A 22283-nucleotide genomic window follows, 5' to 3' on the forward strand; every position below is an offset into this window, starting at 1 on the left:
AATCAGTGGTTTTGGTTTAGGACAGAGAAGCTTTGGGGTGAAGACCGAGTTAAGACAATCAATATTATTATTATGAATAAAGCATCTCAGAGTAGGAGTGCTGATCTGGGATCAGGTCCATATAATCTTATTCATTATGATCTAAAAGACCAAATGGATGCTAGATCAGCCCTCCTACTGAGTAGCTTTAGAGGCTACTGCCCTGTATACAGTACCAGTCAAAAGTTTAGACACTCCTACTGAATAGCTTTAGAGACTGCTGCCCTATATACAGTACCAGTCAAAAGTGTAGACACTCCTACTGAGTAGCTTTAGAGGCTACTGCCCTGTATACAGTACCAGTCAAAAGTTTAGACACTCCTACTGAGTAGCTTTAGAGGCTGCTGCCCAATATACAGTACCAGTCAAAAGTTTACACACACCTACTCATTCAAGGGTTTTTCTTTATTTGGACAATTTTCTACATTGTAGAATAACAGTGAAGACATCAAATCTATGAAAAACACATGGAATCATGTAGTGACCAAAAAAGTGTTAAACAAATCAAAATATATTCTATGTTTTAGATTCTTCAAAGTAGCCACCCTTTGCCTTGATGACAACTTTGCACGCTCTTGGTATTCTCTCAACCAGATTCACCTGGAATGCTTTTCTAACAGTCTTGAAGGAGTTCCCACATATGCTGAGCACTTGTTGGCTGCTTTTCCTTCACTCTGCGGTCCAACTCATCACAACAGATTTCCACCAGTCTAATGTCCATTGCTCGTGTTTCTTGTCCCAAGCAAGTCTTTTCTTCTTATTGGTGTCCTTTAGTAGTGGTTTCTTTGCAGCAATTCAACCATGAAGGCCTGATTCACTCAGTCTCCTATGAACAGTTGATGTTGTTACTTGAACTCTGTGAGGCATTTATTTGGGCTGCAATTTCTGAGGCTGGTAACTCTAATGAACTTATCCTCTGCAGCAGTAGTAACTCTGGGTCTTCCTTTCCTGTGGTGGTCCTCATGAGAGCCAGTTTCATCATAGCACTTGATGGTTTTTACATCTGAACTTGAAGAAACTTTCAAAGTTCTTTAAATGTTCTGGATTGACTGACCTTCATGTCTTAAAGTAATGATGGACTGTCAATCTTTGCTGATTTGAGCTGTTCTTGCCATAATATGGACGTGGTCTTTTACCAAATAGGGCTGTCTTCTGTATACCTCCCCTACCTGGTCACAACACAAGTGATTTGCTCAAATGCATTAAGAAAGAAAGAAATTCCACAATTAACTTTTAACAAGGCCCACCTGTTAATTGAAATGCATTCCAGGTAACTACCTCATGAAGCTGGTTGAGAGAATGCCAAGCGTGTGCAAACCTTCATCAAGGCAAAGGGTGGCTACTTTGAAGAATCTCAAATATAACATATATTTTGATTTGTTTAACAGTTTTTTAGTTACTACATGATTCCATATGTGTTTTTCATAGTTTTGATGTCTTCACTATTATTCTACAATGTGTGGTGATGACAGAGCTCAGACAATAAGGCATGTCGGAGTCAGACAGGAAGGAGTGGGGTCTCTGGCCATCCACACTGTGGCGTATCCACCCCAGTGTCGGCTTGGTAATGAATGCACCGCCCTCTCCTTTTTAAGACCTGTCACACCGCCTTTTATCCAGAGAAAACTCTAGCCACATCTTTCTCTCTCTCTCTCAGAATTCACTTTCAATTCAATTTAAAGGCTTTATTTGCATGGGTGACATATGTTAACTTTGCCAAAGCAAGTGAACTAGATAATAAACAATAAAAGTCTCTCTCTCTCTCTCTCTCTCTCTCTCTCTCTCTCTCTCTCTCTCTCTCTCTCTCTCTCTCTCTCTCTCTCTCTCTCTCTCTCTCTCTCTCTCTCTCTCTCTCTCTCTGACTCAAATTGAAGTAATTTACTGTGCTTTCCCATAAAGGCTCCTCCTATGCCTTACACACACACACACACACACACACACACACAGCTTCACATAGGATTTTATTGGTTTTATTGCATGTATTACAGTGAAATATTCTGTACTACAGTGAAATATTTAAATCATGCTTGTCCACCATAGTCTATGAGATATTGTGGTGTGACCTGGATGACTGTGCAGTTTGCAGTGATTTTCCACAATACTCACACTGACATGTTAAATTATCGCCACGCAGTGGTCAGTGTTGGCACAAAAAGCAAATAATTTCGATGGAACAATTTTATTCAATGCCCAGTAGATGGCAGTCCTTAGCTACTTAATTACATCAAATCTTCCACATCAGTGATCCTACCGAACCCAGTTTGGATATCTTCCACATCAGTGATCCTACCGAACCCAGTTTGGATATCTTCCACATCAGTGGTCCTACCGAACCCAGTTTGGATATTTTCCACATCAGTGATCCTACCGAACCCAGTTTGGATATTTTCCACATCAGTGATCCTACCGAACCCAGTTTGGATATTTTCCACATCAGTGATCCTACCGAACCCAGTTTGGATATTTTCCACATCAGTGATCCTACCGAACCCAGTTTGGATATCTTCCACATCAGTGATCCTACCGAACCCAGTTTGGATATCTTCCACATCAGTGATCCTACCGAACCCAGTTTGGATATCTTCCACATCAGTGATCCTATCGAACCGAGTTTGGATATTTTCCACATCAGTGATCCTACCGAACCCAGTTTGGATATCTTCCACATCAATGATCCTACCGAACCCAGTTTGGATATCTTCCACATCAGTGATCCTACCGAACCCAGTTTGGATATCTTCCACATCAGTGATCCTACCGAACCCAGTTTGGATATCTTCCACATCAGTGATCCTACCGAACCCAGTTTGGATATCTTCCACATCAGTGATCCTACCGAACCCAGTTTGGATATCTTCCACATCAGTGATCCTACCAAACCCAGTTTGGATATCTTCCACATCAGTGATCCTACCGAACCCAGTTTGGATATCTTCCACATCAGTGATCCTATCGAACCCAGTTTGGATATCTTCCACATCAGTGATCCTACCGAACCCAGTTTGGATATCTTCCACATCAGTGATCCTACCAAACCCAGTTTGGATATCTTCCACATCAGTGATCCTACCGAACCCAGTTTGGATATCTTCCACATCAGTGATCCTACCGAACCCAGTTTGGATATCTTCCACATCAGTGGTCCTACCGAACCCAGTTTGGATATTTTCCACATCAGTGATCCTACAACCCAGTTTGGATATTTTCCACATCAGTGATCCTACCGAACCCAGTTTGGATATCTTCCACATCAGTGATCCTACCGAACCCAGTTTGGATATCTTCCACATCAGTGATCCTACCGAACCCAGTTTGGATATCTTCCACATCAGTGATCCTATCGAACCGAGTTTGGATATTTTCCACATCAGTGATCCTACCGAACCCAGTTTGGATATCTTCCACATCAATGATCCTATTTGGATATCTTCCACATCAGTGATCCTACCGAACCCAGTTTGGATATCTTCCACATCAGTGATCCTACCGAACCCAGTTTGGATATCTTCCACATCAGTGATCCTACCGAACCCAGTTTGGATATCTTCCACATCAGTGATCCTACCGAACCCAGTTTGGATATCTTCCACATCAGTGATCCTACCGAACCCAGTTTGGATATCTTCCACATCAGTGATCCTACCGAACCCAGTTTGGATATCTTCCACATCAGTGATCCTACCGAACCCAGTTTGGATATCTTTTCCAGAATGCTCAACACTGACTGAAAGGCTTCAACAACGCCAAAGGGAATTATGTATTCTATTGAACATGGTGCATTTACACGGTGGCGCAGCAGTCTAAGGCACTGCATCTTAGTGCTAGAGGCGTTACTACGGACCCTGGTTCGATTCCAGCCTGTATCACAACCGGCTGTGATTGAGAGTCCCATAGGGCGGCACACAATTAGCCCAGCGTCATCTGGGTTAGGGTTTTGCCGGGGTAGGCCGTCATTGTAAATAAGAATTTGTTCTTAACTGACTTGCCTTGTTAAATAAAGGTTAAATATAAATAAACAAATACATGTCTATGCATGTTGTGTTGTGTTGGGTGAAGTACTTTCAGAGAGTTATGTATGCACTGCAGATGAAATGTGGGTACAATTCGATGGAATAATAGGACAGACTTTCTATGGAATCAAATGAAGAAAACTGCTAACAAGAACCAAACGAGAGAGTCCTGAGGGACTGCAACCCTACAGTAGCTATATTAACTAACTCCTCATATAAGAACCCAGCAATGGGTATTTTTGAACATGGAGAACATGTATTTTTGAACATCCAAGCCTGTATTTACCAGGGGTGGGCCTACTGGGTCACACAGGACAGAGCTACCACCAGCTCTCTTGCAGACACATTCCTGTTCTTCATTTGATTTATTTAACAAGGCAAGTCAGTTATTAAGAACAAATTCTTACTTACAATGATGGCCTACCGGGGAACAGTGGGATACCTGTCTTGTTCAGAGCGACAGATTTTTACTTTGTCAGCTCAGGGATTGAATCCAGCAACCTTTCAGTTACTAACCCAATGCTAGTAACTGATTGTTCAGAAGCACGCTTCAACCACGTAATAGAGATTTGATTCCTTTGAGACAGTGGTTAGTGCATGTTTTTATCGTGTGTTAACCTCTGGGCTCTGCACTTGTTGACTGTACACCTTTTACACCAAAGATAAATCATATAAATCTTGATATTTATAAGGGCCAGAGGAGGCTGATGGGAGGAGCTATAGGAGGATGGACTGGAATAAATGGAACGGAGTCAAACTGTAAAAAAAGCCGTCTTGCTCCTCTCCTCTCTACCTAACTCCCCCTTACAGTCCCTTCAGTTTCTCTTGTTACCTTAGTTATCCCTCACCCATCATAGCCCTGCCGTTCCCAACCAATCAGAGCGCTTGGAAATGCACCCGCCCACTCAGGTCAGAGTGTTATCGTCGTCTGAATGGAGAAGACATCATGTTTCTGATGACTTTTTATTGTTGACAGTAACAGGAGTGTCTGAACGTTGTGCGTGCATTGAAATAACCACAACAATAAGGTTCCAAGTCATTCAGATGACCAAAATCATCTTCAAATGGAAACAGCTGTGTGTGTGTGTGTGTGTGTGTGTGTGTGTGTGTGTGTGTGTGTGTGTGTGTGTGTGTGTGTGTGTGTGTGTGTGTGTGTGTGTGTGTGTGTGTGTGTGTGTGTGTGTGTGTGTGTGTGTCTGTGTGTGTGTGTGTGTGTGTGGTGACTATCAAGAGTACAGTGATGGGCCTCAACATCATGTTCTAACCGGACAGCACTATAGTGGGCAGTACCTGACAAATCAGTTATAAGTATATAGCGGGTGACGGTATTCACAGCCGACCGCTCAGACGGGTGAGGGCATACCAGACAACCGCTCAGACGGGTGAGGGCATAACAGACAACCTCTTAGACGGGTGAGGGCATACCAGACAACCTCTTAGACGGGTGAGGGCATACCAGACAACCTCTCAGACGGGTGAGGGCATACCAGACAACCGCTCAGGCGGGTGAGGGCATACCAGACAACCGCTCAGACGGGTGAGGGCATACCAGACAACCTCTTAGACGGGTGAGGGCATACCAGACAACCTCTTAGACGGGTGAGGGCATACCAGACAACCTCTTAGACGGGTGAGGTCATACCAGACAACCGCTCAGACGGGTGAGGGCATACCAGACAACCTCTCAGACGGGTGAGGGCATACCAGACAACCTCTCAGACGGGTGAGGGCATACCAGACAACCTCTTAGACGGGTGAGGGCATACCAGACAACCTCTTAGACGGGTGAGGTCATACCAGACAACCTCTCAGACGGGTGAGGGCATACCAGACAACCTCTCAGACGGGTGAGGGCATACCAGACAACCTCTCAGACGGGTGAGGGCATACCAGACAACCTCTCAGACGGGTGAGGGCATACCAGACAACCTCTCAGACGGGTGAGGGCATACCAGACAACCTCTCAGACGGGTGAGGGCATACCAGACAACCTCTCAGACGGGTGAGGGCATACCAGACAACCTCTCAGACGGGTGAGGGCATACCAGACAACCTCTTAGACGGGTGAGGGCATACCAGACAACCGCTCAGACGGGTGAGGGCATACCAGACAACCGCTCAGACGGGTGAGGTCATACCAGACAACCTCTTAGACGGATGAGGGCATACCAGACAACCTCTTAGACGGGTGAGGGCATACCAGACAACCTCTCAGACGGGTGAGGTCATACCAGACAACCGCTCAGACGGGTGAGGTCATACCAGACAACCGCTCAGACGGGTGAGGGCATACCAGACAACCGCTCAGACGGGTGAGGGCATACCAGACAACCGCTCAGACGGGTGAGGTCATACCAGACAACCGCTCAGACGGGTGAGGGCATACCAGACCCGCTTTTAGACGGGTGAGGGCATACCAGACAACCGCTCAGACGGGTGAGGGCATACCAGACAACCTCTCAGACGGGTGAGGTCATACCAGACAACCGCTTTAGACGGGTGAGGTCATACCAGACAACCTCTCAGACGGGTGAGGGCATACCAGACAACCTGGCAGACGGGTGAGGGCATACCAGACAACCTCTCAGACGGGTGAGGTCATACCAGACAACCGCTCAGACGGGTGAGGGCATACCAGACAACCGCTTAGATGGGTGAGGTCATAGCAGACAACCTCTCAGACGGGTGAGGGCATATCAGACAACCGCTCAGACGGGTGAGGTTATACCAGCCGACCGCTCAGACTGGTAAGGTCATACCAGCCGACCGCTCAGACGGGTGAGGGAATACCAGCCAACCGTTTCAACAGGGTCCGTCTAGATTTATTGACCAATAGTTTTTTACATGGTCTGTAATTTCTCCGGATTTAGCGACCAATAGTTTCTACACAAACACATTAAACATAAGGAAACCACTTGTTTGACTAGGTTCCATCCATTCCATTCCAGACATTACAATGAAATGTATTTGTAAATCCCTTTTTACATAAGCAGATGTCACAAAGTGTTTCTACAGAAACGTAGCCTAAAATCCGAAACAACTGAAGAACCCTTATTGACTGTAGATAGCACAAAGTACAATACTGAAATGGCTGCAGGAAAGGCTGTCAAACTCTCACCATCCTCCTCTGTAGGGAGTATATAGGGATGCTAGTGTGACCCAAGCCACACACACACTCTCTCTCTAGCTCTCTGTCTCTCTCTCTCTGTCTCTCTCTCTCTGTCTCTCTCTCTCTCTCTCTCTCACACACACACACACACACACACTTACAGTATGACTTCAGCTTCAGGATCCTCCTCACAGTAACACAGCCTTACATAAAATGCCAACTAGTCCGTTTTTATTAGGGTCAGTCCCATTACAAAGTGACACGCTCTCCTAACAGATACTGTATATTAGTCAGTCTTTCAGTCAGGTGGCCTTAAGCCTGGGGCACAATACCATAGCTCTAGCCACTTCTCCAGTTTCACAGTCTCTTCTGCAGCCACTTCAGCACTGCACACTATTAGACAAATGGTGCTGTCTACAGTCAATAAGGGCTCTTCGGTGGTCTCCGTGGTAGAACCCTTTGAAGAACCCTTTTTGTTTCCATGTAGAACCCTTTTGGTTCCAGGTAGAAACATTTTGGTTCCATGTAGAACCCTTTTGGTTCCATGTAGAACCCTTTTGTTTCCATGTAGAACCCTTTTGGTTCCAGGTAGAAACCTTTTCAAATAAAATCAGATTGTATTAGTCACATGAGTCGAATGCAAATAGACATTACATTGAAATGCTTACGAGCCCTTAACCAACAATGCAGTTAAATAAATACAGATAAGAAATATAAGTAACAAGTTTTTATTATTTATTTTACCTTTATTTAACTAGGCAAGTCAGTTAAGAACAAATTCTTATTTTCAATGACGGCCTGGGAACAGTGGGTTAACTGCCTGTTCAGGGGCAGAATGACAGATTTGTACCTTGTCAGCTCGGGGGTTTGAATTTGCAACCTTCCGGTTACTAGTCCAATGCTCTAACCACTAGGCTACCCTGCCGCCCCAAGTAATTAAAGAGTAGCAGTAAAATAACAATAGTGAGACCATATACAGGGGGGTACCAGTATAGAGTGACTGTGCGGGGGCACCGGTTAGTTGAGGTAATTTGTACATGAAGGTAGAGTTATTAAAGTGACTATGTATAGATGATAACAACAGAGAGTAGCAGCGGTCTAAAGGGGGGGGGGCAATGCAAATAGTCTCAGTAGGCATTTGATTAGGTGTTCAGGAGTCTTATGGCTTGGGGGTTAAAGCTGTTGAGAAGCCTTTTGGATCTAGACCTGGTGCTTCGGTACTGCTTGCCTTGCGGTAGCAGATAGAACAGTCTATGACTAGGGTGGCTGGAGTCTTTGACAATTTTTAGGGCCTTCCTCTGACACTGCCTGGTATAGAGGTCCTGGATGGCAGGAAGCTTGGCCCCAGTGATGTACTGGGCCGTACGCACTACCCTCTGTAGTGCCTTGCGGTCGGAGGCCAAGCAGTTGCCATACCAGGCAGTGATGCAACCAGCTCTCGATGGTGCAGCTGTAGAACCTTTTGAGGATCTGAGTATACCAAATATTTTCAGTCTCCTGAGGGGGAATAGGTTTTGCCGTGCCCTCTTCACGACTGTTTGGTGTGCTTGGACCATGTTAGTTTATTGGTGATGTGAACACCAAGGATCTTGAAGCTCTGAACCTGCTCCAATGCAGCCCCCTCGATGAGAATGAGGGCGTGCTCGGTCCTCTTTTTCCTGTAGTTCACAATCATCTCCTTTGTCTTGATCACGTTGAGGGAGAGGTTGTTGTCCTGGCATCACATGGCCAGGTCGCTGACCTCCTCCCTATAGGCTGTCAATTGCAGAGGGAGGTGTTTGGACCTAGGGTCCTCCAGTCCTTAGCTTATTGATGAGTTTTGAGGGCACTATGGTTTTGAACGCTGACCTGTAGTCAATGAATAGCATTCTCACATACAGTAGGTGTTGCTTTTGTCCACGTGGTCAAGGGCAGTGTGGAGTGCAATAGAGAATGCATCATCTGTGGATCTGTTGGGGCGGTATGCAAATTGGAGTGGGTCTAGAGTTTCTGGGATAATGGTGTTGATGTGAGCCATGACCAGCCTTTCAAAGCACTTCATGGCTACAGACGTGAGTGCAATGGGTCGGTAGTCATCTAGGCAGGTTACCTTTGTGTTCTTGGGCACAGGCACTATGGTGGTCTGCTTAAAACATGTTGGTATTACAGACTCGGACAGGGAGAGGTTGAAAATGTCAGTGAAGACACTTGCCTGTTGGTCAGCGCATGCTCGCGGTACACACCTGGTAATCCGCCTGGCCCTGCGGCCTTGTGAATGTTGACCTGTTTAAAGGTCTTACTTACATCAGCTGCGGAGAGTGTGATCACACAGTCTTCTGGAACAGCTGATGCTCTCATGCATGTTTCAGTGTTATTTGCTTCGAAGCGAGCATAGAAGTAGTTTAGCTCGTCTGGGGAAAGGGTTCCACGTAGAACCCTTTCCCCAGAGGATTCTACATGGAACCCAAAATAGTTCTAGCTGGAACCAAAAAGGGTTCTCCTATGGGGAAAGTCGAAGAATCCTTTTGGAACCCTTATAGCTTAGGCTATAACAGGTTATAATAGCTCAGGCTATAACAGGTTATAATAGCTTAGGCTATAACAGGTCATCATAGCTTAGGCTATAATAAGTCATCAAAGCTTAGGCTATAACAGGCCATCATAGCTTAGGCTATAACAGGTCATCATAGCTTAGGCTATAAACAGTTACAATATGCAACAACACCTCTATTATTAAATTAACTATAATTTCTCACACACACACACACACACACACACACACACACACACACACACACAACAAACACACACACAAACAAACTTATATACACACACACACACGTAATTGACATACAATGCACTCACACCATGCACGTGATAAAAAACACACTCAGTGAATCCTCCATAACACTTTTTGAATTTGTCAAATTCACATTGCATTCACATTGCCCTTTGTGAAATAACAGGTTCCATGTTAATACCTTGCAAAGATTCTAAAATGACCAAATGAAGCATGCATGGTCTTATATAGTAGATTGTGACATTGTGCTGTGTGGTGTGTCTGTTCTGAGTGTTGGAGAGAGACTGGGGGGGGTACAACAAGGGATCACGTATAAAAGGCTTCGCAGAGACACGTGAAAAGGGGGCCCCTTTCTCTGGAAGACACTATGGAAAAGAGAGGTATAAGCGGGGGATGTTCTCTTTCTTTATCTGTCTCTCTCGCTCTCTCCATCTCCCCTACAGTCTCTGCCTCATCCCCATTCAACACCAAATAGAGAGAAAGAAAGAGACACACCACACAGAAAGATAGAGAGAGATACAAAGAAAGAGAGAAAAAGAAATGAAGATGTCCGTAGTAAATGTATGTAGTTATGTCCTTGAGCTGTTCAATGTTATTCTGTGTTATGTTTCATGTTTTGTGTGGACCACAGGAAGAGTAGCTGCTGCTTTTGCAACAGCTGATGGGGATCCTAATAAAATACCAAATGCCAAAGTGAGAGAGAGGGCAGTGTTGAGACCTCGTCCGATTGATATATTGCCTCTTTAGAATGCAGTGTGAGAGACAGGCCACTGACGAACCTACTCTTTCACAGGTCATCCATTTGTCACAAATGCTAAGAGAATTTAACACACTCACTCCTGACACCATCACACACCATCACACAAACAAGCTCATGTATTCACACTCATATACACTGAGTATACAAAACATTAAGAACACCTCCTCTTTCCATGAGATAAACTGACCAGGTAAATTAAAGGTGAAAGATATGATCCTTTATTGATGTAACTTGTTAAATCCTCTTCAATCAGTGTAGATGAAGGGGAGGAGACAGGTTAAAGAAGGATTTTTAAGCCTTGAGACAATTGAGACATGGATAAGTGTATGTGTGCCATTCAGAGGGTGAATGGGCAAGACAAAATATTGCCTTTGAACGGGGTATGGTAGTAGGTGCCAGGCGCACCGGTTTGTGTCAAGAACTGCTAAGCTGCTGGGTGTTTCATGTCACCATTTTCCCGAGTGTATCAAGAATGGTGCACCACCCAAAGGACATCCAGCCAACTTCACACGATAGCTGGTGATTTCAGAATGCTAAAATGCCTCATTCCTGTAACCACCAATTGATTGTTACTGAAACACAAAACAAATAATGTGAATGAGTTCTAAGCATGTATTCCAGCACATAGCTTAGGACACAGCTTTCTAAACAGAACACTGCAGTGTAATTGTCATTTGGGCTTATTACTACACATACATTTGGTCTGCTAATGACATTACATCGACCATTGAGTCTGCTAATGACATTACATCTACCATTGAGTCTGCTAATGACATTACATCTACCATTGGGTCTGCTAATGACATTACATCTACCATTGAGTCTGCTAATGACATTACATCTACCATTGGTTCTGCTAATGACATTACATCTACCATTGAGTCTGCTAATGACATTACATCTACCATTGAGTCTGCTAATGACATTACATCTACCATTGGTTCTGCTAATGACATTACATCTACCATTGGGTCTGATAGTGACATTACATCTACCATTGGGTCTGATAGTGACATTACATCTACCATTGGGTCTGATAGTGACATTACATCTACCATTGGGTCTGATAGTGACATTACATCTACCATTGGGTCTGATAGTGACAGTACATCTACCATTGGGTCTGCTACAGTAGTGACATTACATCTACCATTGGGTCTGCTACAGTAGTGACATTACATCTACCATTGGGTCTGCTACAGTAGCGACATTACATCTACCATTGGGTCTGCTACAGTAGTGACATTATGTGTACCATTTCAGGGTAGGACAGTATAAATCCACACGCTTAGTGGGTGAGTGGCAAATCCTGTATGTTTTGGCCCTATTTTACAATGAATGAGATATAAAGAAATGTATGATAATATGTAAGGTACCGTTAAAAAATGCACTCCAATTGAATTAATACTGTTTATTTACGTGTGTTTATAAATGAACTAGAAGTAACCCGTAAAGCATTAAAGCTCGATTGTAGTGTAGACAAAAAACAGGGCTGCAGATAATGAATCAGTGTGTCAGCAAACTAACATTAAATCAGCAGCAAACACAAATGAAGCAGCCTGGAGAGAGATGGGAGGGGAAGACGTGCGTTCTGTACCACACTACGTCATGCTTGGATGAGCATGTAGGCCAAGCCAACAACAATGCATAATACACCCTCCGGTGATAGGGCATGGACGTACCAATTCACAAACTTGCACAGGCACACGCACACACACCAGCACACTTGTACGCACATACACACTTGGTGATGGGGTGTGAAATGGTTTCTGCGGCTGGTATACACACTTGGTGATGGGGTGTAGAATGGTTTCTGCGGCTGGCATACACACTTGGTGATGGGATGTGAAATGGTTTCTGCGGCTGGCATACACACTTGGTGATGGGGTGTGAAATGGTTTCTGCGGCTGGTATACACACTTGGTGATGGGGTGTGAAATGGTTTCTGCGGCTGGCATACACACTTGGTGATGGGGTGTGAAATGGTTTCTGCGGCTGGTATACACACTTGGTGATGGGGTGTGAAATGGTTTCTGCGGCTGGCATACACACTTGGCGATGGGGTGTGAAATGGTTTCTGCGGCTGGTATACACACTTGGCGATGGGGTGTGAAATGGTTTCTGCGGCTGGTATACACACTTGGCGATGGGGTGTGAAATGGTTTCTGCGGCTGGTATACACACTTGGCGATGGGGTGTGAAATGGTTTCTGCGGCTGGTATACACACTTGGCGATGGGGTGTGAAATGGTTTCTGCGGCTGGCATACACACTTGGCGATGGCGTGTGAAATGGTTTCTGCGGCTGGTATACACACTTGGTGATGGGGTGTGAAATGGTTTCTGCGGCTGGCATACACACTTGGCGATGGGGTGTGAAATGGTTTCTGCGGCTGGTATACACACTTGGCGATGGGGTGTGAAATGGTTTCTGCGGCTGGCATACACACTTGGCGATGGCGTGTGAAATGGTTTCTGCGGCTGGTATACACACTTGGTGATGGGGTGTGAAATGGTTTCTGCGGCTGGCATACACACTTGGCGATGGGGTGTGAAATGGTTTCTGCGGCTGGTATACACACTTGGCGATGGGGTGTGAAATGGTTTCTGCGGCTGGCATACACACTTGGTGATGGGGTGTGAAATGGTTTCTGCGGCTGGTATACACACTTGGTGATGGGGTGTGAAATGGTTTCTGCGGCTGGCATACACACTTGGCGATGGGGTGTGAAATGGTTTCTGCGGCTGGCATACACACTTGGCGATGGGGTGTGAAATGGTTTCTGCGGCTGGCATACACACTTGGTGATGGGGTGTGAAATGGTTTCTGCGGCTGGCATACACACTTGGCGATGGGGTGTGAAATGGTTTCTGCGGCTGGCATACACACTTGGTGATGGGGTGTGAAATGGTTTCTGCTCATATCTAGAGACGCTGTTTCACCAGTGTGACAGGGCGGGCTCTATCCCCAGAGGAATCAGCCATGTCTCACTCTAGTCTGCCTATGGTCAATTCATAATGAATCAAATGGTTTCTCAACAGTTATTGTTGATTTGTGTTTCCGTAGTTTACTCTGTATTTTGAGAAGTGAAAGGAAGTATGAGATGTATCTTAACTATTCCTCTGTTGGTGTGAGTGCTATTTCTGTTGGTGTGAGTGCTATTTCTGTTGGTGTGAGTGCTATTTCTGTTGGTGTGAGTGCTATTCATTTCGGATGTCTATCTAGAATGGCCTGGCAATCAAAAAAGCATTCAGCGTAGAACCTGAAATTGAGGTTGCATGCTGCAGCATGCATAACCTTCGTGCTTGATCCAAAAAGATTTTAATCTGCATAGTCAATGTACATGCTACAGCTCCATCTGAAACCAAACCATTTTCATAGAGTACAATTATTTAGTAATCAATTACAGTTTTTTCCAACTGCTTACACAAGTTTTCAAAACTGTCTCCTTTTTTTCAAAACTCTACACACAATTCCCAAAACTGCACACACAAAATGCTAAATGCCTCACATCTCCTTCAAAATGTAACACTGCATTCAAAATGCCATAAACACATGTCAGAATGAAGCATTTGCATCAAATGGCAAACACTGCTTTCATAATAGTACATTTTTGGATATACCATGTAAACACTGTTGTTCTAAATCTAAAGCTCTTTGGTCTTTCATAGTCTTATATCTACATTTCAATACAATGTTCTACAGTGAAAGTAATCGGCTGAGAGGGGTAACAAGTACACTGTAAACACCAATGCAATGTAGAAACAGAAAATATTTATTAGGCCAAACATTACTGTTGTATACAGTAGCATACAACAAAACCATAAACATATGTAAACCAAAAGTATATTCTTTAAAATACAGTAAAGAACACAATTGTGTGTGTGGCGTCCCAAGGGGGCAGTACAGGAATTGGTAGGGGGGCAGTCACCAGTGCTAAGCTACGCTTCATCTCTTCTCCGGCCTGAGTCTGGCCACGATACTTCGTCCACATCACAAGATAGGTTTTCTCTTGCCAAACATTGAGGGAAGAATCTCCTAGCATGGCGTATCCAACCTTGGACAGAGGCAACCTCTATGTCCCCACATAGACCATATTTATAATTGCAGTCTCTTGTACATCTGTAAACAAGCATCCTCGTCCTCCATGATGTCTTTGCCTTTCCACTCTGTACAGAATTCAAACACAGTATGTGTTCAGCATAGGAACTGTAAACAATGTACAAAAAAATGTAGTACAGCATGATAACCAACCTTATTCATCATTCAATGCAGTGCAGTAAATGAATGGCTTAGAGTTACAAATGTTTATGCAATACTATGAAGTCATACGTATTTTACAGTACATTACTGTAATGCTAAAATAGTCATTAGATAGTTGCATACCGGTTCTCATTTCTGAAGGTTCAAATTATGGACGCCACTGTAAATCGACTCAAATTGGGCTGGACTCTCAGTCCAGCCTCTCTCATGGTCAAACCGTGGTTGATCACATGATCAACAAATTTGGCCCTAATCTCATTAGAGATGCCTCTCCTTCCTTCTCTTCTTTGCCCTCGTCCTCTTCCTCTCCCTCCTACTCCTCTTGCTCTCTGTCCATTGTTGGCATCCATTGTTCAAAACAGGTAATCTGACCTTTGACCTATTTATAGGCCTATACTACAGTAAAGCAGTGATTGGTTAGTGATCAGTTAAGCTATTAGTGTTTGCACATGTGAGGAGTGTGTGTGTGACCTGGTGAATAAGTGTAGCATTTTGATTGGTTGTGTTTGGAAAAGGAAAGCAAGTCACTTCCTGTTAGATTTTTGTGTTTTAGGTTGAGAATTGTGTGTAGTATTTTGAAAAAAGTGTTTTATGCAATTGACAACTGAGTCAAAGCCTGAGAAATAGCTTAAGGTTTTTCACATTTGGTGTGTAGTTTTGCACTTTGAGTGAGAGGTTTCAAAAATCGTGTGACATGAAAAGATTTTGTGTGTAAGCAGTTGGAAAAAACTGTAACCATGATCTTTAAATGAATCCACGGTTATTTGAATCAGGTGTATGTTAACGCTGGGCTGAAACAAAAGCCTGTACTTAAAACCTCCAGGATCGCAGTTAGTGGCTGCCATCCCCGACACACATTTAAGATCTTATTCCCGTTCTCCATCCATCACTCTGGTCTCTCTCCAAGCACTCTGGATGTCATTCTACAGCAGATGCATAAACCAAAGGATGTCAAGGAATGAACACTGAAAAGCGAGAGGAAAGTCATCACATATTCCTATGTCCTACCCCCCTCAGTTCAACATGATCACCACAATTAGAAGACATCTGCTGTGAATCCAGATATATACGTGTGTGTGTGTGTGTGTGTGTGTGTGTGTGTGTGTGTGTGTGTGTGTGTGTGTGTGTGTGTGTGTGTGTGTGTGTGTGTGTGTGTGTGTGTGTGTGTGCGTGTGAGTGTGCGTGTGCGTGTGCGTGTGCGTGTGCGTGTGTGTGTGTGTGTGTGTGTGTGTGTGTGTGTGTGTGTGTGTGCATATGTAATCAGGCGGTTACTAGCAGCATTAACCGGGTCCCCCTCTGTGTTGGGTCTCCTCCTGACGGGAAACATTCCATTACAATAGAGTGAAAACCAACAGGAAGTAGCCATCTTGGTAAGGATCCGAGGGATTCTGTGCTCTCAGTACATCTACACCGAGTGCACCAAACATTAGGAATACTGCGAAGAATGTGGCAAAGCAATTAACTTTTTGGCCTGAAGACAAAGTGTTATGTTTCGGGCAAACCCAATACAACTCATTACTGAGTACCACTCTCCATATTTTCAATCATAGTGGTGGCTGCATCATGTTATTTGTACTTTTACATTTTTAATATCACCTTTATTTAACCAGGTAGGATAGTTGAGAACAAGTTCTCATTTACAACTGCGACCTGGCCAAGATAAAGCAAAGCAGTTCGACACATACAACAACACAGAGTTACACATGGAATAAACAAACATACAGTCAATAATACAGTAGAAAATATTATATATACAGTGTGTGCAAATGAGGTAAGATAAGGGAAGTAAGGCAATAAATAGGCCATGGTGGCGAAGTAATTACAATATGTAATTACAATATATAATTACAATAAAACACTGGAATGGTGAATGTGCAGAAGGTGAATGTGCAAGTAGAGATACTGGGGTGCAAAGGAGCAAGATAAATAAATAAATACAGTATGGGGATGAGGTAGTTGGATGGGCTATTTACAGATGGGCTATGTACAGGTGCAGTGATCTGTGAGCTGCTGTGACAGCTGATGCTTAAAGATAGTGAGAGAGCTTGTGTTGCGAAATAGGAAGCCGATTCTAGATGTAATTTTGGATTGGAGATGCTTAATGTGAGTCTGGAAGGAGAGTTCACAGTCTAACCAGACACCTAGGTATTTGTAGTTGTCCACATATTCTAAGTCAGAACCGTCCAGAGTAGTGATGCTGGACGGGCGGGCAGGTGCGGGCAGCGATCAGTTGAATAGCATGTATTCAGTTTTACTTGCATTTAAGAGCAGTTGGCATTGAAGCTCCTCTGGAGGTTAGTTGACACAGTGTCCAAAAAGGGGCCCGAGGTATACAGAATGGTGTCGTCTGCATAGAGGTGGATCAGAGAATCACCAGCAGCAAGAGCGACATCATTGATGTATACAGAGAAGAGAGTCGGCCCGAGAATTGAACCCTGTGGCACCCCCATAGAGACTTCCAGAGGTCTGGACAAGAGGCCCTCCGATTTGACACACTGAACTCTATCAGAGAAGTAGTTGATGAACCAGGTGAGGCAATCATTTGAGAAAACAAGGCTGTTGAGTCTGCCGATAAGAATGTGGTGATTGACAGAGTCGAAAACCTTGGCCAGGTTGATGAATACGGCTTCACAGTAATGTCTCTTATCGATGGCAGTTATGATATCGTTTAGGACCTTGAGCGTGGCTGAGGTGCACCCATGACCAGCTCTGAAACCAGATTGCATAGCGGAGAAGCTACGGTGGGATTCGAAATGGTCGGTAATCTGTTTGTTAACTTGGCTTTCGAAGACCTTAGAAAGGCAGGGTAGGATAGATATAGGTCTCTAGCAGTTTGGGTCTAGAGTGTCTCCCCCTTTGAAGAGGGGGACGACAGTGGCAGCTTTCCAATCTTTGGGAATCTCAGACGATACGAAAGAGAGGTTGAACAGGCTAGTAATAGGGGTTGCAACAATTTCGGCAGATAATTTTAGAAAGAGAGGGACCAGATTGTCTAGCCCGGCTGATTTGTAGGGGTCCAGATTTTGCAGCTCTTTCAGAATATCAGCTATCTGGATTTGGGTGAAGGAGAAATGGGGGAGGCTTGGACGAGTTGCTGTGGTTGGGTGCAGTGCTGTTGATTGGGGTAGGGGTAGCCAGGTGGAAAGCATGGCCAGCCGTAGAAAAATGCTTATTGAAATTCTCAATTATAGTGGATTTATAGGTGGTGACAGTGTTTCCTAGCCTCAGTAAAGTGGGCAGCTGGGAGAAGGTGCTCTTATTCTCCATGGACTTTACAGTGTCCCAGAACTTTTTTTGAGTTTGTGCTACAGGATGAAAAATCTGCTTGAAAAAGCTAGCCTTAACTTTCCTACCTGCCGGTGTATATTGGTTCCTGACTTCCCTGGAAAGTTGCATATCGCAGGGGCTATTCGATGCTAATGCAGAACGCCACAGGATGTTTTGTGCTGGTCAAGGGCAGTCAGGTCTGGAGAGAACCAAGGGCTATATCTGTTCCTGGTTCTACATTTTTTGAACGGGGCATGCTTATTTAAGATGGTGAGGAAGGCATTTTTAAAGAATAACCAGGCGTCCTCTACAGACGGGATGAGGTCAATATCCTTCCAGGATACCCGGGCCAGGTCGATTAGAAAGGCCTGCTCGCTGAAGTGTTTTCGGGAGCGTTTGAAAATGATGAGGGGTGGTAGTTTGACCACAGACCCATTACAGATGCAGGCGATGAGGCAGTGATCACTGAGATCTTGGTTGACAACAGCAGAGGTGTATTTGGAGGGCAAGTTGGTTAGGATGATATCTATGAGGGTATATCTACGTTTACGGATTTGGGGTATGGGTTATAGGTATGCTAATTGTTAAGGACTGGGTTGTTTTTCGTCGGATGGGGCCACAGTGTCTCCTGACCCCTCCTGTCTCAGCCTCTAGTATTTATGCTGCAGTAGTTTATGTGTCAGGGGGCTAGGGTCAGTCTGTTATATCTGGAGTATTTCTCCAGATTAGTATGCTCTCTCTAATTCCCTCGTTCTTTCTTTCTTTCTTTCTCTCTCTCAGAGGACCTGAGCCCTAGGACCATGCCTCAGGACTACCTGGCCTGATGACACCTTGCTGTCCCCAGTCTACCTGGCTGTGCTGCTGCTCCAGTTTCAACTGTTCTGCCTGCGGCTATGGAACCGACCTGTTCACCTGGACGTGCTACCTGTCCCAGACCTGCTGTTTTCAACTCTCTAGAGACAACAGGAGCAGTAGAGGTACACTGAATGATCGGCTATAAAATAGCCAACTGACATTTACTCCTGAGGTGCTGACCTGTTGCACCCTCGACATCCACTCTGATTATTATTATTTGACCCTGCTGGTCATCTATACACAATTGAACATCTTGGCCATGTTCTGTTATAATCTCCACCCAGCACAGCCAGAATAGGACTGGCCATCCCTCATAGCCTGGTTCCTCTCTAGGTTTCTTCCTAGGTTCTGGCCTTTCTAGGGAGTTTTTCCTAGCCACCGTGCTTCTACACCTGCATTGCTTGCTATTTGGGGTTTTAGGCTGGGTTTCTGTACAGCACTTTGAGATATCAGCTGATGTAGGAAGGGCTATATAAATAAATGTGATTTGAATTTGATTTGTTTTTCAGGATAAAAAATAAACAGAATGGAGCTAAGCTAATCTCTGGATCTTACTTAGTGCTGGTATGGCACTGATATGGTTAAATCCCTGGGATTAATACGTTGCCATGGAAATCTACGTTAGCACATCAGACAGACATACACCCCAGTGCGTATGAATCAGTGACAAGGGAAGCTGGGAGAAACAGTCAACATATATGATTATTAATGACAGTAATAAACTAAAGTGATTGAAGATGCATCAATCTCTTCTCTACTCTTTGTACAAACTCAAACACACATGCATAGAGGCATGCACATGCACACACACACACACACACACACACACACACACACACACACACACACACACACACACACACACACACACACACACACACACACACACACACACACACAAGCACACACACGTGAGAATAAAGACTGAAAGTTCTGAAAGTGAAATGAAAGAGAGACTAGAGGTTTAGTGGAAAAATAACCAAGGTTTTTTCTTTACCTTGATCTAAAATTAGACAGAACAAATCTAGGTTTCTACCTCTGAGAGCATCATCATTACCATGCATTATGCATATTCCCCTACACATTTACACAGGAGATAATGATGGGAGGAGGAAATGCACTGTATGCCTTCTTCAGAAGACACTTCTACCTTGCGTGATGTTTCATCAGTTTTATATGAGACTATGTTACAGTATCTTACTGAATTGAATGCATTTTCCTAACATATTTCTGATCTAACAGATTTAAACTTCAATTTACAGTGATAAACAAAATGTTATGGTATTCAATCAAATGCAAATTAAACCTATAGCTTCAAGTCATAAGTACAGGGTGCAATACAGACAGACTGCTGTTGCAGAATGTGGAGATATGTGTTGAAATGTGTTGGATCACCATGGCTACCACAGTGAAAGTAGCATTTTAGCTACAGAGACCCCAAGGAGGTTATTATTGTAGGATTATCTCTGTACATGTTATAGCTATCTCCCCAGCCTATTTACACTTAGCAGGCTATACAACAGTATAAGTACTGTGTGTGTGCGTGTGCGTGTGTGTATGTGTGTATGTGTATGTGTGTGTGTGTGTGTGTGTGTGTGTGTGTGTGTGTGTGTGTGTGTGTGTGTGTGTGTGTGTGTGTGTATGTGTGTGTGTGTGTGTGTGTGTGTGTGTGCGTGCGTGCGTGCGTGTGCGTGTGTGTGTGTGTGTGAGAGGCAGAAAGAGATGGAGCAAGTGAATGAGAGATACCTTCAGAGTCAGAAAAACAGTCTTGCATCCACCCTTACCTCACAAATAGCAAACAAAACCTGAGAAGAAAATACCATATGTCACAGCCCTTCATAGCCCCTTCACCCTTGACCCTGTCAAAGTCACGCGTCATAACAGTGCTGAAAGGTAACATGAGAATGCTTTGAGGAGTATCGATTCGGCCGAGTACTCAGAGCCCTGGAGGATCTGAAGTCAGAATTATCCATGCACCATTTCCCACCACTTCGCTATAAACACACATTATCCTTGCACTCTCACACACAACCACATACATACCGCACCTCATTTTGACACAACTGGTGCAAAACACTGAAATACTGAGTTACCAGTTAATACATTTCAACATCCTGACTTTCTTTTCTGTCTTAATATATTTTAATTAATGCGGGCGTTCTAGAAGTCTACATCCTGATTAACTCAAAATACATTCATCTCGGCTTTTAATGTCTCAATAGAAATTTAGCAAAATATTGCAATTCTTCAGTTTATATTTTGGTCAGTATAGACTTTGATTACCATCATCTTTTGTCTCACGTAAATCACATGAATGATATCCACTGGGAATATATCCTGGGATTGATATAGGTGTGTTTATATTTAGAAAGGAATCATGTAAATAAATGGATTAAGAAGACCACATATCTTGCAGATTCTCGTGATTCATATCTACATTCATATGTACTCCATTCTATGTTCCCATTCTATCAATACATTATATATACTATATTCTATGTTCCCATTCCATCAATACATTATATATTCTCCATTCTATGTTCCCATTCTATCAATAGATTATATATTCTCCATTCTATCAATACATTATATATTCTCCATTCTATCAATACATTATATATTCGCCATTCTATGTTCCCATTCCATCAATACATTATATATTCTCCATTCTATGTTTCCATTCTATCAATACATTATATATTCTCAATTCTATCAATACATTATATATTCTCCATTCTATCAATACATTATATATTCTCCATTCGATGTTTCCATTCTATCAATACATTATATATTCTCCATTCTGTGTTTCCATTCTATCAATACATTATATATTCTCCATTCTATCAATACATTATATATTCTCCATTCTGTTTCCATTCTATCAATACATTATATATTCTCCATTCTGTTTCCATTCTATCAATACATTATATATTCTCCATTCTATGTTTCCATTGGGGGCGCCAGGTTGTCTAGTGGTTAGAGCGTTGGAATTGAAACCGAGAAGTTGCAAGATCAAATCCCCGAGCTGATAAGGTAAAAAAAAAACTGTCTCTCTACCCCTGAACAAGGCAGTTAACCTGCTGTTCCTAGGCCGTCATTGAAAATAAGAATTTGTTCTTAACTGACTTGCCTAGTTAAATAAAGGTTACATTTTTTTTATATCAATACATTGTATATTTTCCATTCAATCAATACA

This window comes from Oncorhynchus tshawytscha, linkage group LG10 (assembly GCF_018296145.1).
Source record: "Oncorhynchus tshawytscha isolate Ot180627B linkage group LG10, Otsh_v2.0, whole genome shotgun sequence".
NCBI lineage: Eukaryota > Metazoa > Chordata > Actinopteri > Salmoniformes > Salmonidae > Oncorhynchus > Oncorhynchus tshawytscha.